The 17,389-nt window shown below is 44.3% G+C and overlaps 1 protein-coding gene and 1 long non-coding RNA gene across 2 annotated transcripts in view; one reads left to right on the top strand and one right to left on the bottom strand.

Moving 5' to 3' along the window:
• LOC147111974 (LHFPL tetraspan subfamily member 6 protein-like) overlaps positions 1 to 17,389 on the top strand; it is a 170,577-nt gene that overhangs the window by 117,411 nt on the left and 35,777 nt on the right. The window lies entirely within an intron of this gene.
• On the bottom strand, positions 5,784 to 11,952 carry LOC147111975 (uncharacterized). Its single transcript, XR_015079791.1, has 3 exons — positions 11,709 to 11,952; positions 10,696 to 10,763; positions 5,784 to 6,152 (listed from the first exon to the last, which is right to left on the bottom strand). It is a non-coding gene; the product is annotated as an uncharacterized LOC147111975 (long non-coding RNA).

Genomic DNA, 17,389 nt, shown 5'->3' with positions numbered 1-17,389 from the left:
CAGGAGATGAGAGCAGAAAATTGAGAGCGAGGAGGAAGGAAGAAGAACTGTGGAGGTCTGGCTAGTGGCACAGACCATTAACGTGTGCCTCACGGACTGATAGGATGCAGGTTCTAACCTGCCCTCGTCCCTCCGCAGTGCCATATAAACATTCCTGATAATCGTATGGTCTGGAAGATGCAGCAAATGGAAAGAGATTGTCTCCACGCCTGTCGAGTCAGAATGGTGCATGTCATTGTGGACAACCTAAAGCAAGGAGAAAATCACTTTCAAAATAGGTAGATGTCTACTAAAACTTCTGGAACTGTGTCACGATGGTTGGGCAATATAAAATAAACCTTTTCAATATGCAAAACACAGTCTCCAAAAATGAGCATTCGGCAGATGCTAAGATTGAGGCTTATATTTCCTTGTGACAAACCTTACTGCTTTTAAAGGGTTTTGACATCAGAAATTTGTGACTCACAGGCCTAAGAATCCAGCATGCTGCTTTTATTCACTAACTTTTGTCAAAGGGGACAATCCCCCAAGCAGTGTCTTGCTGAAGGCCCATTCTCAGGAACACGCCAACAGACTGCACCATTAAATGATGTGCCCAGGCTTACGATTCCCCACATGATGAGCTCCGCATTTCGAACAAGCTAACTGGGGCGGTTACAGGCACTTTCCCACAGATGAAAAAACCCATACGACAAAGACTTGTAGTAGAGTACAGTGACGAGAAATAGTTGGAAGGTTAAAACAAACCAAAGTCAATTTAATCATCAATTCAGATTCTGCCATAAGTTTCAATTTTTTTTAAGTTAATCTTTCTAATGATTTACAAAAGCCTAGACATTACAGTGTAAAAAGCAAGGACATCTAAGCTGATGGCACTGCAGCATAAAAGTATGGATTCTTATTAATAATTCATGCTGCATTTAGCACCATAATATTAGAAGTGTTCAGTCGATAGCACAGCAATATTGACCTTTTCTGTCTTGTCCTTGTTTGCTGCCAAAAATGATATCTCTGCCCTTTGCTGCTGTGTAAATGTAGAACACACATTCCACAGAACTCAGTTTAAAGGAGTCTCAGCTATATTCAATCTTTAAATTGAGTCTTTATACACATCAGTGCCAGTTCCCAAATTCTGTTAAGATCCTGCTTTGAGCTGATAATTGTAGTGTGGTTTCGAGCAATATCCTGCTCACCTGGCAGAGACGTGTCAATGGTGCTGGTTTATTGTCTTGCTGGGATTACGAGCTTTATTTGGTTTAATCTGTTCCTAAGTAAAACTCGTGGTGCTGTAAACAAGTTTAGTTAAGAGGGTTTGCTCAGTAGATAGAATAGCTTAATAGTCGGCAAAGAAAAGTGTGAAGGGGATTGACAAAGTTGATGCCGGCAAATGAGTCTCTTATGGTATTGGGTCCAAACAAAAACAAGAGGCACAAATTAAAAATTGGGAAGTTAGAAAAGAAATCAGGTAGAGTTATGGACTAAGATATCAGGGAATAGCATGGAAGTGAACAGTAAAAATGGGTTTAAGAAACAATTAGATGTATTTTTGGAGAGAGAATAAGCGAGGGTATGGTGAGAAGGCCAGGAGGTGGACTTGTTGGGCAAGATTTTCATTGGGCCATGGAAGCGGGATTGGAGGCGCGCGGGTGGTTAAGATTGCAAAAACTGGTGGGCGGGCCCAAGCCCGCCTCCATCCCGCCTCCAAGCAATTTTCATTAATTCGTGTCTAATGGTCCCGTCTCCGTCCCGCCTCCAAGAAATTCCCCAGTGTCAGAGGGAGAAAAGCACATTGCCTATGTGTATGGTCCCTGCCGACAGCCAAAACAAAATGGCAGCCTGTGGTGTGCAATGGCGCTGATGGTCATTTGCTGACCGAAGTTGTGACTCCAGCAGCACAGGGAGTAAGCACCTTGCTTATGTTGTACACCGTTGCCTCTGGAGTTGTGATATACGAGCAGTGTCCCAGTCATGAGAAAACATCATTTGCATTAAGGGGAACTGTCAGACACCAAAGAATGGAAAGGCTTTGACATTCAGCTGTTTGATGTACGACTGCATCCCCTTACTGAACAGAATCGTTTTTCTTCAGTCAATCAGGTTAGATCCTGGGAAAACTGTAGTGAGCTGGTATTGACTGATCTCTTTAGAGCAAGCACTGGTCTAGACAGTAACTTGTCTCAAACAGGAACTAATCATCTCCTTTGTGTCCTCGCTGCACACCAACCCATTCTGGCTAATGAATTATAGCACGTATTATAGTACAACAGATGTTTCCTATTGATTTCTACAAGTATGTTATATGGGGAACTGATCTTTTGTAATTCTTTTGCAACTTTTTGCACTTGTCCAAAACTAGGTGCAGAATCTGCTACGGGCTTGGTATGACTTTTGTACATTTGCTTCTTTTCAAGATTTTTGACCATTACTTCAACTAGAATTCCACAACTTGTCCTTTATTCCCAAGAAACTACAGCAATATGTGGCTGAAATGGGTCATCCTGCTCCACCAGTATAACTCTGATGGAGTGGGACTTTACATATTCCCAGTGCCTCTTGGGGTCTGCTATGTGGGGGAGGGGTGCAGAGAATCCAGTGCTGGCCAGATGTTTACAGGAGAAGCTATGACCTCCGCCTGGAATGGCTCCTCTTGCATTGCCCCACTATACTTGCTGCTGGTATATTGCCGGCATTCAGTACGTTCAAAGCACAGGAGGCAGGAGCTGGCGGATGACACCATGTTCCACATCCTTTTGATATGTCAGGCCACAAGGAGGGGGACGCAATTATCTCCCGCCCCTGGCCCAGAGAAAATCCTTGTGGAAGTATCTTCAGAGACGAGGTTTACCAAAGCCTGCCCTATTTCCCAGCCCCATCTATCCTGACCCCAATTAGGCTGCAAGTCTGTTCCAGGCCTCAAGGAATTTGGGGGCCTATTTGTCCCTTCCCCTCTCCACTATTTGTTTTGATTTAGGGTAATTTTCCCCCAGGTTTCTCCCCTCCTTTCCAGCAATTGTTACATAGGATTACATAGAATTTACAGCACAGAAACAGGCCATTTGGCCTAACTGTTTTGGTCACCTTACCAGAGGAAGGACGTTCTTGCCATGGAGGGAGTGCAGCAAAGATTCACCAGGCTGATACCTAGGATGGCAGGAATGACGTATGAGGAGAGATTGTGTCGATTGGGCTTATAACTCACTGGAGTTTAGTAGATTGAGAGGGGATCTCATCGAAACCTATAAAATTCTGTCAGGTCTGGACAGACTAGATGCAGGAAGGATGTTTCTGATGGCCGGGGAGTCCAGAACCAGGGGTCATAGTCTAAGGATAAGGGGTAAGCCATTTAGAACTGAAATGAGAAGGAATTTCTTCACCCAGAGAGTGGTGAACCTGTGGAATTCTCTACCACAGAGGGCGGTGGAGGCCAGTTCATTAAATATATTCAAGAAAGAGTTGGATATATTTCTTGAGGCTAAAGGGATCAAGGGATATGGGGAGAAGGCAGGGACAGGGTACTGAAATTGGATGATCAGCCATGATCTCATTGAATGGCGGAGCAGGCTCGAGGGGCCAAATGGCCTACTCCTGCTCCTATCTTCTATGTTTCTATGTGCCGGTGTTTATGCTCCACATGAGCCCTCCTCCCACCTTACTTCATCTCACCCTATCAGCATATCCTTCTATTCCTTTCTCCCTCATGTACTTATCTAGCTTCCCCTTAAATGCATCTATGCTATTCTCCTCAATCTCAAGTTCCACATTCTAACCAGTCTGGGTAAAGAAAGTGTTGAGACCTCACCCAAGTGGCCATTATTCATGAGTCAGGATGGACAACGAGTGTCACCATTCGACTACAGAGGCTGTCGGAAGCTCAGCTTAGGGTCTTATTCGACTCCAAGCAGAGCTTCCAACCGCATATACTCTCCATCACAGAGATCGTCTACTTCCACTTCTGTAACATTGGCCGTCTCCGCCCCGGCTCAGCCCATCTGCTGCCGAAACCATCAGCCGTGCATTTGTCACCTCCAGAAAACTATTCCAATGCTCCCCTGAGCGGCCTCCCATTCTCCACCTTCCATAAACTTCGGTTCAACCAAGACTCTGCTGCCTGTATCCTAACCTGCACCAAGTCCCACTCACCCATCACCCCTGGCCTCGCTAACCTGCATTGGCTCCTGGGCCCCCCATCATTGGAAGTAAAGGAGCTGTAGGCTTAAATACTGTTACGATCAGCAAATGGAGGGGATTTGAGAATGTGAATGACACCACGAGAAGAAAATAAAACCAATCTCGCCTGCAAGCCTCAACGGTTTCTAACTCACAGGTTCTCCTGGAAACCTTGTTTGTCAATCACATTCTCGCAGTTAGACAGGAGCCTTGTTTGGATCTATAACTACAAATTGAAGACCTTTCACGCGAGAACTACAGGTCCTGAATAGGGGATTGTGTGCATCAATAGCAGTATAGTGGCTTCACTGAGTCACTGTAAAATTGCCTCTCTCACTACAGAAAGTGCATATCTAGAATTCTGAGTGTGGAATGCTAGTATTAATAGAGATGTCAGCAATCACAGACAGCCTGCTTCCCACTTCCTGACAAAAGGCTATTGAGCATAGACTTTGGTTTCCTGGTTTTCGATGCTCAGAATTAAGAGCACATGCAATAGATTATTCTGAAGCGCTACCTATGAAAAGTTGCATTTGGTTTGTTGTTGGGCCAATATTCTCCCCTCCACCATTGACTGCTGATGTGGTATTGCTCTACTGATGCAGTTGCCTTCCAGTACCTCACTCCTCTAGCCTTTTTTCATATGTGAGCTAATACAGTACAGTGACCATTGACAGGCTATTGGACCATGGGAGCTGAGCCTAATCTGTTCCTCGTCCCGTGGTCATTAGGTAAAATAGAATACATAGGGGTAGAAACTGGTATTATTGGCACCTGTTTTTCGGGCGTGAAATGCGTGCAACTTTTCATAGGTGGCCTGACATTGATAGCTTTGCATGGGTGAGCTGTCTGTGGCGGCACAACCAGCTCACGACAAGTATACTGATGAGGCCCGAGGACCAATTTCCATCAATCCTTGGGCCTCTCAGTTCGGGCGCGTGCTAAACGCACAGCGCATCTGCAGCACAGAAACAGGTCATGGAATCGGCTTGCCAGTTATCTGTCTTTTAACAGCTGAATTAGAGCAAGTGGAGAAAGTGATAGCTTTTAAATTATATTAGACAGATCCCTTTGTGATCAGTAATTTCATACTTGCTTTAACAGATGTGCTTGCATCTATCATCTGTATTTTCAAGGTCCCACACCCAAAGCTGAGCAGGGATCCATAGAGCTGCCTCAAAAGTGTATTGAAATGGGGAATAACCTGGGTGTCCTTTTTTTTAAAAATTCATTCTTAGGATGTGGCACTAACATTACTCACATTTTTGGGCACAGTCATAAAAACAAAATGTTGGAATAGATGCTGACAGGAAGAACAGTTAGCACCATCAAAATCTACTGCAAGCTGCACAGTACACAGTGGAAATGAACGGTTTGAAAGCTGCACATTTAAATTTGTGAAGATGTATGTGCTGAGTGCATCCATCCATACAACAGATTATATTTTTCTAGTCACTTCCCTCTGTTCATAGTTAATACCATAATTTAAGCTGTCCTATTTGATTTAAATTTATAATGGCATTTTTCCAATGTGTGAGTTTTTCATTCTGCAAGTACTTTGTATGGACTTCTCTCCGGTGTTTAGTCCTGATAAGTGGATGATAGATCGTGGGAGATCAATTATCCAGTCAGTGGGAGCGTTAGTGTGCTGTATGCATCGATACAATGATCACAGTTGAACACACTTGGCGTCATTTTATTTAGTGAGAGCTGGAGTTGCAGATGTAGGACCTCATTGTTTACAGGGTGGTTGGGTTTAGGGAAGCTGTGGCTTGCCAAACAGAGTAATTTACAAATAACTTTTCCATTTATGGTTTTCCACTGGCTAATCTGCCTCTTGCTGGCTTGTTTCCACTCTGTGAAATCCAGCATGCAGACCATCAGCCTGCTGAGGAATCTGAGGAGGCGGCAGTCCCAGGCTTTTAACTCCAGGAAACGGCCTTTAGCTTTGAGCTGGATAATTTCCCATGACCTTAATGTTCACTCTGAGGAAAAAAAAGACAATTCAAACATTGACCAACAACAGCAAGAGACAAACTGCAGAGTCAGTTCTGCTTTTCTAGGACTTGATTCTTTAGTAGAAAGATTGAAGGCAGCGCGCTGTCATTGTTATTATTTCGTCAAGGCCATGGTTGACTTAAATTACATTTAATTTTTTTTTAACTCGCTTTGCCTGGGGCAGGGGCACCATTTTAAAAAATATAGCCAATAATTATTAAAATCATTTGAAAAGTAAAATGAGAAAAGGCCATTGGCCTATTGAAGCCTGTTCCTCTAGTATCCTAAACTTGCCGTTATAGCGTCCAGCTATATTCTGAACATCTCTAATATTTATACCTCTACTACTCTGACCGGCAGATTATTCCAAATATTTATCATTCTGAGAAAAGAACATCTTGCCAATATTTCCATTTTAAATTTACTTTTCAATAATTTAAATTTATGCCTTCTAGTCCAACTTTCCCGGCTTACTTTGAAATAATATTCTGGGTTTGTCTTTATCTCGATCAGAGCCCTCTTTTAGTTTTTTGTTAAAATTAGACCATGAACTTCTGTGACCTTTCTTCATAATTTATTCCCATTAAATTTGGAATTGGTTCTGTTACCCTTCTCTGTACCCTCTGCAGTACAAATGTGTTACATCTTTTGTAGCGTGGCAACCAGATTTGAGCACAGTGGAGGTAGTTTTAGCTCTAAGCGATGGCGATACCAGACTGACCATTATACACCCGCCTGATTTTCCTTTCCATTGGTTCTGATATCGGCCATTTTACTCAATAGAGTTAAAATTACCCCCCAGTGCGAGGGACCTGGGATCAGAGGAATGTTTATATGATGTGTTTATATAGGAATTTGTAGCTATTTCTTGTACTGTAACAGTTTCAGAATAGCTTCTGTGACTGCTTTGTAGGAAAGATTTGTGTTGTCTTCGTGAAGGAGAGAATACATGAACTGGGTTAAACATTGAGGAGCAGGGCAGCGTCAGTCTGCCTTTTAATGTACATCTTCAGAAACAGCCCCTTGTCAGGTCCTGATTGGTTGGACAGGCTTGTGATACATGTTAATATTTGTAAGGCTGCCACAGTTAGAGGAGACGTCCTGGTTATCTCGAACGACTGAACCATTGCAAATAAGCTTTATTTTTCAAAAGCTCACATTAGCCCCAATTTTAACCCGGAGCAGGATTCGGGTGAGCAGGGGCCGAGACGGGCAGCAACCTGCCCTGACCTCGGCAGCTTGAGGCCCGGGAGATTTTAACGCCCGAGCCTCATCTGCACGACCCCAGCCAGTTTCCCACCCGGAACTGGCTAGACGTGGCCGCTGGCTGATGGACAAGAGCGCAATGTCGAGCAGCAGACAATTGCCACCAACCAGGCACTGAAGGAACGGAAATAACAACAGAAAACGCTGGAAAAACTCAGCAGGCCAGGGCAGCATCCGTGGAGAGAGAAACAGAGTTAACGTTTCAGGTCAATGACCTTTCGTCAGAACTGGAAAAAAGCAGGAAAATGAATAGATCCCTGGCACTCGGGTAAGTCGATCAGGGTGAGCTCAGGGCAGGGAAGCACTTTCCTTGCTGCGCTCAGAGGAGACTTTTTTGGGCCTCTTCTAGTTCTGACTCCTCTTCATGCTAGGTGCACTGGGCGGGAAAGCCACAATCACTTCCCCAAGCAGGCCTCAATGTTAACATATAACCGGGATCCGATGATGTCATTGGCGCCTGATCTATATACTTAAAGAAGGACCCCGCCAGTTTCCGGCAAATGTCCGTCTTGCCTGCTAAGAAAAGCACATTAAAATTGTAACCTGTGGAATCGGTATGGCGATTTTAACTGCTCGCTCGTCTGCCCAGCCTCCACTCAGGGTAGGGTTAAAACCATGCCTATTGTGTCAGAATTAGCACCTCCTGGTTAAAGCCATTTCCTGCATTGTATCCTTGTTCCAGTTCAACTGATATTCTGTAGCCGGAAACTGCTATGGCAAGCTTTCCCTAGTTCATGAGTTCAGTTCATGCAATTCTAAAGCCTAGAATCATAAGATGTTTACAACACAGAAGAAGACCAAATCTAATCTGACTGCCCTGCATTCTCCCATAACCATTCACTTCCATCGGCACACACAGGTTGGGAGTACTGATTGATTTTTTCTTTCCTTCCCTTGCACAACGGTACTGAGGCTAGTTGTAGACCCAGGAGAGAACCTAATCCAGCATAGACCAAGAATAAAACCTAGGACCTTCTGGCCTGTTTGGTTATTGCTACTTTTACCCATTAGGGCATCATTATGCTGGAGTCTTTTGGAGTAAATTTTAGTCCGGAGTATGTATCAGGAATTTGGGAGGACTTGATTTTCTGTACTTTCATTTTAATGTACAAATTGGGGGCTTGTGAACTGGGAGTGCCCCCGAATTTCCAACACGCTCCCATCAATGCACATAGCACATCGCTGGGAGCACTAAAGGCGAACATTTTCCCTATTAAATACACTACCATTTAATTTATATCAAATTAGCTTATCTAATTAACTAAATGTGCCTCTGAAGTGAAAAACAAATAAATGAATAAAATGTATGGGACCTTTATTTATTTCCCAGTGCTCAGCAGTCTGATGACAGCAGTGAACTAGTTGCTAATTTAGGGGGGAGGGAGAGACACCGAGGAATGTTTTGATAAGGCAGCATTGTGCTGTTGGGGAAAGGGAAAGTGCCTCCTCTTTGACCTAGTTTAGTGATGTAATTGCTAATTAAATCATATGCTAATCATTCACTACAATGGCCACATACAGACTGTGGCAGGCAGCCTCTTGTGGGAAGGGGAAAAGATTGTTCTCTTTGAAAGACCGGTCGGTAGACTGGTACATCTTGCCAAGAATGGCCATGTGTAAACTGTAATTCCCAAACAGTTCTTTCATGAAGATGGTGCTCCTTAAGTGTAATCTGTAGATCTGATTATTACACTGCTCGTGTAAAGCTGGAATTATACTGCATTGGGTGCAAACTCAAATCCATGTGTGACTGCCTCCTGGAGTTGCACAGAACTGCTTTGGTCCTTGGGAATGGGACATTACTGTTAACTTAATGATACTGTCCAAAAATACCCTGATACGGTCACTGGAACGATTGGTTTATTTTACTGTTAACCTTTGACCTCACTAAATTGCCTTTGCCTTTAATGACCGTTATTAGGATGATGAGGGCATAAGGGTACCTGACCCTGCACTTAAAGGTGTTTTACAACTATTTAGTTTGGACTTTCGGAAACCCATATCTGTGCGCCGGCTCCCTGGGTTTCTGAGCCTCCTGGTGCCAGATTCCTGTAAACTCAACAAGTGGATTAAGTTCATGAAACTAATTACCATATATCTAAATGATAATAGGTTCTTGACAAATATTCTTATCTGTAGTATACTTGACAACTTACTTTCCTGCACTATATTCGGCATCCTCACTTTATGAAATATTCTGAAAGAGATGTGGTTTTATGTGGTAGTCTAGAATACAAATAGAGCATTGAAAGCAGCTAAAGTGAACTAAGTATGGTCCCCTGATGACCTCGTGAGTAAAAGCACTGACTTATGTTGTGCAAATCCATAGAGACCAGAAGCTCTGAGCTCTGTCTAGTGTCAGCTGTGGCTTAGTTGGTAGCACTCTTGCCTCTGAGTTAGACAGTTGTGGGTTCAAGTCCCGATCCGTGAAACTTGATCACAAAAATCTACATTTACATAGGATATACAGCACAGAAACAGGCCATTCAGCCCAACCAGTCCATGCCGCAGTTTATGCTCCACTCAGGTTTCCTCATCTAATTCTATCAGCATAACCCTCTGTTCCCTTCTCCTTCATATGCTTATCTAACCACCCCTTAAATGCATCTATACTTATTCACTTCAACCACTCCCTGTGGTAGTGAGTTCCCCATTCTCACCACTCTTTGGGTAAAGGGGTTTCTTTTGAATTCCCTATTTGATTTCTGAAGCTGACACTCCAGTGCAGTACTGAGGGAGTGCTGCACTGTTGGAGGTGTCGTCTTTCGGATGAGACATTGAACTGAGGCCCCGTCTGCTCTCTCAGATGGATGTAAAAAATCCCATGGCACTATTTTGAAGAAGAGCAGGGGAGTTCTCCCCGGTGTCCTGGCCAATATTTATCCCAAAACCAACATCACTAAAACAGATTATCTGGTCATTATCACATTGCTGCTTGTGGGAGCTTGCTGTGTGCAAGTTGGCTGCCACGTTTCCTACATTACAACAGTGACTGCACTTCAAAAAGTACTTAATTGGCTGTAAAGTGCTTTGAGGCATCCTGAGGTTTGGGAAAGGTGCTATATAAATGCAAGTCTTTCTTTTGTGTTCTCTGATCTCAGGCTGGGCAGTAAGTGAGGTTATACAATAGGCCTCATTGGCCTGCCAATGGAAAACTCAGGTAGGGTTCTGACTCCTGATCGCCATTCATTGACTCCTCCCAACATTACAGGCTCACTTGCTGCTATTTCCCATCCCAAGGTCAAATAGCCTGCCATCACTCACCTTCTGGTCTCTTAAATGAAGGATGGCCATTTGTCTGAGGTACAGGAGGACTGCCAATGCTTCCAGAACTGTTCCCCATGAAGAGTCAGTGGCATCAGGAGAAGAGGGAAGAAGATTTGAGGAAGAAAAAGTGACGTTTATAAAGTGAAGCGGCACCTCAACACAGATGGCACCTTTACACTTCCTGTTGGCTCTAAGGCCTTATTCGGCAGGGCTGGAGGCACGCTAGATCCCAGTGAGCCTTAGAAAGTCTGTCCCATAGCACTGATGATTCGGCTAACTGGAAACAGATGGCTTTTTCATGCTCCGTCACCCATCGCTCTCCTCAGGTATCAGCTACGAGTGGAATTTAAGCAAGTACGTACTTCCTGAAGGTTAAGAGAAGGTCAAGGGACAATTGCTGATTACCAGCTTTTCCTCTGGGCCATTATCCAAAGTGCACTGTCACTGAAGGAGCTGCCTTTGTTGTAAACATTATTTTAGACAATAATTGGCTGTGTGGTACTATAAACGAGTAATAGTGAAAACATGTACAATACATAAAACTGTTATAGTGCAGAGCAAAAGTGTTACTCTATACACTAGCTAACGAGTCAGCAATTGTTACTAATGATTTAAAGACTACTAATAAATATAATCTTATTTAAAACTAGTGGCTGCTCTAGAAGCCTTGCAACAAGCAAGTAAAACGCAGCACTAGGTTTTCATTTACAAGCTGCCTCCTTAAAGATGCTACTTGCCTTTATTGTCGATGTAACTGATTTCTATTGGAGGGGAATTTTGCAGCAGTGTTTCACAATAAACGCGCTGCACTTTCTTACCCTCCAGCCCAGACTTTCCTCTCCTGAAGCTGTTGAAGTCTGCTGGGCAGAGTTCCACAGACCTCTAATAATTCAATTATTACACCAGCCTTTCAGTGCTTCACCCAAGTAGCCGTACGTCATGTGTGACTCTAACCAGCAAATGCTGACCGGCGATTCGACCATTACAGACCCACCCAATCTTCTCCTCACCTGATGTCCACGCAGCCGCATTTTCCAACACCCATCCCGAACGTAGGGGAGCTGAGGCCAATGATGTCGCCCTCACCACTGCCACAGTTCTGATCAGCTAAAACAGAGTAAACCAGTGGATTGAGCCTGAGTCCTTTCTGCTCTGTATGGTTTATAGAATCATACAGCATAGAAGGAGGCCATTCGGCCCATCATGCCTGTGCCTGCTCCTTGAAGAGCTATCCAATTAGTCATACTCCCCTAATGTTTTCCCTTAGCCCTGAAAAAAATTCCTTTTTATGTATATATCCAATTCCCTTTTGGAAGTTAGTATTGAATCTGCTTCCACCACCCCTTCAGCATTCCAGATCACAGGTTTCAATTCATAACAGATTCGGTCTGCTTATGAAAACGAGTTTAGTTGGGAACAAAAAAAATGTGTCAGGAGAAAGCCCTGAAATATGACACGTAGTTAACCAGAGGAACAGGAACAGGTCATTCGGCCCATCGAGCTTGTTCGCCATTCAGTTCAATCATGGCTGATCCATATCTCAATCTCATTTACTCGCCTTAGTTCAATATCCCTTGATATCCTTGCCTAACAAAAATCTACTGATTGTCCCAGTATCCACAGCCTTTTGGGGGGAGACAGTTCCAGATTTCCACCATCCTTTGTGTGGAAAAAGTGCTTCATGATTTCACTCCTGAATGGCCGAGCTCTAATTTTAAGATTATGCCCCCATGTTCTGGGTTCCCCCACTCCCCCCACCCCCGCCCCAGCAGTGGAACTAGCTTCTCTGCATCTACCCTATAGAATTCCTTTTTCATTTTAAAAACTTCAACTAGATCACCCTTCAACCTTCTAAAGTCAAGGCATCAAAATCTTAAATGAATAAAATATGTTGCTGAGCTGCAGTACATGATCGCTGATTTACAGAGGAGCAGACACTGGGAACAAAGGGAAGTCCATATGTAGATGTGTAGTTGTCGGCCTCCCATCGTCCACCCTCCATAAACTTGAGCTCATCCAAAACTTTGCTGCCCGTATCCTAACTCGCACCAAGTTCCATTCACCCATCACCCCTGTGCTCGCTGACCTACACCGGCTCCTGGTCCAGCAACGCCTCAATTTTAAAATTCTGATTTTTTTTTTCAAATCCGTCCATGGCCTCACCCCTCCCTATCTCTGTCACCTCCTCCAGTCCTACAACCCTCCGAGATCTCTGCACTCCTCCAATTCTGGCCTCTTGCGCAACCCCTATTTTAATCGCTCCACCATTGGCGGCCGCGCTTTCAGCTGCCTAAGCCCTAAACTCTGGATTTCCCTCCCTAAGCCTCCCTACCTCTCTCTCCTCCTTTAAGACGCTCCTTAAAACCTACCTCTTTGAGCAAGGTTTTAGTCATCTGTTCTAATATCTCTTTTTGTGGCTTGGTTTCTTTTTCTTTGATAACGCACCTGTGAAGCGCCTTGGGATGTTTTATTATGTTAAAGGTGCTATATAAATGCAAGTTGGTGTTGTAGATGTGTCACTACTCACACAGCCGATTGCTGGAGCGATCTCATTTATGGTAACCTAACAAATGATTTGTGCTGCCCTGTCTAACAAATTGCATAAGACTTCCTGCTAGTCAGCCAGCAGTTCAGTAAAAGGGGGAGGGGGATGGGATATGGAGTGGAGCTATAGTAGGGGGTGATGCACAGCCAAATATAGAGGGAAAAACAAGTCAGCCTGGAAGGCATAGCAAATATGTAATGGCACAAGGGAGTATGGCAAGGCTGGATGGCATTTATTTTAATGCAAGGAGTCTTGCGAGTAAGGCAGATGAATTGAAGGTGTTGATGAACACATGGGAGTATGATATGGTTGCTATCACAGAGACATGGTTGAGGGAGGGGCAGGACTGGCAGCTCAATATTCCGGGATATAGAATCTTCAGGCGAGACAGAGGGGGTGTAAAAGAGGAGGGGGTATCGCAATATTAATCAAGGAGTCAATTACTGCTGTAAGGAGGGATGATATCTTAGCAGGTTCCTCTAATGAAGCCATATGGGTAGAACTTAAAAACAAAAAGGGGGCAAGCACTTTGCTGGGGGTGTACTATAGGCCCCTAAACAGTCAGGGGGAGATAGAGGAACAGATATGTAGGCAAATCTCAGAGAAGTGTAGAAATAATAGGGTAATAATAGTAGGGGATTTCAACTTCCCCAATATTAACTGGGATAGTCAGAGCATGAAAGGCTTAGAGGGTGCGGAATTCTTAATGTGCATCCAGGAGAGCTTTTTGAGCCAGCATGCAGAAAGGGAGAGAGAGGGGGCGGTACTGGACCGAATTCTAGGGAATGTAGCCGGGCAAGTGGTAGAAGTGTCAGTAGGAGAGCATTTTGGTGACGGTGACCATAATTCGGTGAGATTTAAGGTAGTTATGGAAAAGGACAAAGATGGACTGGAAATAAAGGTTCTAAGTTGGGGGAAGGCCGATTTTAATATGATAAGGCAGGATCTGGCCAAAGTGGACTGGGATCAGCTACTTGTAGGAAAATCCACATCAGAGCAATGGGAGTCTTTCAGAAAGGAAATAGAGAGAGTACAACGCCAACATGTTCCCATAAAGGTCAAGGGTGGGACCAACAAACCCAGGAACCCTGGATGTCAAGGGATATACAAGAATGGATTAGGAAAAAAAAGGAGACTTTTGGCAGATACAAAGGACTAAAAACAGTGGAAGCCCTAGAGGAGTATAGAAAGTGCAGGGGGGTACTTAAAAAAGAAATTAGGAGAGCGAAGAGGGGGCATGAAAAAACACTGGCGGGCAAAATAAAGGAAAATCCCAAGGTGTTTCATATAAGTATATTATTAAGGGCAAGAGGATAACCAGGGAAAGGATAGGGCCCATTATGGACCAAAGTGGCAAGCTGTGTATAGAGCCGGAAGATGTAGGTGAGGTTTTAAATGAATATTTTGCATCTGTGTTCACTATGGAGAAAGACGATGTAGGCATAGAAATCAGTCAGGGGGATTGTGATATACTTGAACAAATTAGTATTGAGAGGGAGGAGGTACTAGTGGTTTTAGTGGGCTTAAAAGTAGATAAATCCCCAGGTCCAGATGAGATGTATCCCAGGCTGCTGTATGAGGCAAGGGAGGAGATTGCAGGGGCTCTGACACAAATTTTCAGAACCTCTCTGGTCACAGGGGAGGTGCCAGAGGACTGGAGGACAGCTAATGTAGTACCATTATTCAAGAAGGGTAGTAAGGATAAACCAGGGAATTACAGGCCAGTGAGCTTAACATCAGTGGTAGGGAAATTATTGGAAAAAATTCTGAGGGACAGAATTAGTCTCCACTTGGAGAGGCATGGATTAATCCAGGATAGTCAGCATGGCTTTGTCAGGGGGAGATCATGTCTAACCAATTTGATTGAATTTTGAGAGGGGGTGACTAGGTGTGTGGCTGAGGGTAGTGCAGTTGATGTAGTCTACATGGACTTCAGTAAGGCTTTTTATAAGGTCCCACATGGGAGACTAGTCAAGCAGGTAAGAGCCCATGGGATCCAGGGCAATTTGGCACATTGGATCCAAAATTGGCTTAGTGGCAGGAGGCAGAGGGTGATGGTCGTTTTCGTGACTGGAAGCCTGTGTCTAGTGGTGTACCACAGGGATCAGTGCTGGGTCCTTTGCTGTTTGTAGTGTACATTAATGATTTAGATATGAATGTAGGAGGTATGATCAGTAAGTTCACAGATGACATGAAAATTGGTGGTGTGGTAAATAGCGAGGAGGGAAGCCTCAGGCTACAGGACGATATAGACGGGTTGGTTAGATGGGCAGAACAGTGCAAATGGAATTTATCCTGAAAAGTGTGAGGTGATGCATTTTGGGAGGACTAACAAGGCAAGGGAATACACAATGAATGGTAGGACCCTAGGAAGGACAGAGGATCAGAGGGATCTTGGTGTGCATGTACATAGATCCCTGAAGGTAGCAGGACAGGTAGATAAGGTGGTTAAAAAGGCATATGGGATACTTGCCTTCATTAGCCGAGGCATAGAATATAAGAGCAGGGAGGTTATGATGGAGCTGTACAAAACGCTAGTTAGACCACAGCTGGAATACTGTGTGCAGTTCTGGTCACCACACTATAGGAGGGATGTGATTGCATTGGAGAGGGTGCAGAGGAGATTCACCAGGATGTTACCTGGGCTGGAGCTATGAAGAGAGACTGGACAGGCTGGGGTTGCTTTCCTTAGAGCAGAGAAGGCTGAGGGGGGACCTGATTGAGGTTTACAAAATTATGAGGGGCATAGATAAGGTAGATAGAAAGGAACTTTTCCCCTTAGTAGAGGGGTCAATAACAAGGGGGCATAGTTTCAAGGTAAGGGGCAGGAGGTTTAGAAGGGATTTGAGGAAAAACTTTTTCACCCAGAAGGTGTTTGGAATCTGGAACTCACTGCCTGAAAGGGTGGTAGAGGCAGGAACCCTCACAACATTCAAGAAGCATTTAGATGAGCACTTGAAATGCCATAGCATTCAAGGCTACGGACCAAGTGCTGGAAAATGGGATTAGAATAGACAGGGCTTGATGGCCGGCGCGGTCACGATGGGCCGAAGGGCCTCTTTCTGTGCTGTAAAACTCTGTGGAGGAAAAATTCAGTTGTTTGCGCCTCCCATTAGCGCCTTAAGAGGGCACTAATGGGGCGCAAAGCAAGTAGCGCCTGGGCGCGGCGATGTTTGCGTCGCTCGCGGAATTAACTAGACATTTTGCGGCTGTGCTAAACACTACCGCCACGATCTCCTGCGCCGGCAGATCATGAAGTCAGTCGAGTGCGCAACGCCCCGGTAGACAGCTGTCAAAGAGTGAGAACTTTTATCCGCTCAGTCTGGGCTGGATTCAAACTCTGCTCACTGAAGAAAAATGTGTTAACCCACTGTACCAGCCAGTCCCATGCATCCATTATTCTTTTGATAAACCATCTGAACCCATCAATTAGATTACTACAGGATTTTGTTATTCTGCATGACAGGATTTGACTAGAATCTAATTTTTTGTTATTTAAGAAATTTTGGAGTATCTTACCGGCTGCATTTTTGATGACGTGAGAAACAAAAAGATTTTGGCCCAGAAATTCCTCGGCCCGATATTATGCAGAAATCTACGCTGACATTTACACCGAAATTTCCTGTGGATCTTAATTGCAGGCGCCGGAACTTAAAAACCAACATTAAATACACACAAATTCAGGGTAACCATTAGGAGCCTGAAGAAACCTGCGGAGCACACGCCATCTTCCTTCTTTAAGTCCCTCTTTATCTCATTAGATACCATCATTTCTGCACATTAAGCACTGCCGCATGTTTAATGGCAACGTGGTAGCTTTTTGCTGTTTCAATGTTTCAGATTCTGATGCCATAATAAAGCATTATTAGAAAGATACACCAAATACAATACAGTCCCGGTGAGAAAAATTCAAAGACAAAAACCGCCAAGAAATTCACTGTCAAAATCCAGAAATAACGTTTGGGGGATGATCGGAGGCTGAAACTTCTCAGTTATGCCGATTATGGGTTAGGTGGGGACAAGGTTTTAGCCACATATTTACACCCGTTTCAGCGCTGGCTTAAACGCGGGGAACTTGCAATCTTTGGTCTTTTGCATGGGGGCGGAGTTATGTTAATGAGCTAAGTCGGGGTTTGGTGGATGTAA

Source organism: Somniosus microcephalus, chromosome 10 (assembly GCF_052327205.1).
Source record: "Somniosus microcephalus isolate GS21.2 chromosome 10, FLI_Smic_1.0, whole genome shotgun sequence".
Taxonomy (NCBI): domain Eukaryota; kingdom Metazoa; phylum Chordata; class Chondrichthyes; order Squaliformes; family Somniosidae; genus Somniosus; species Somniosus microcephalus.
Note: the sequence above shows the minus strand (reverse complement) of the source record. Positions and strands in the feature narration are given on the sequence as shown.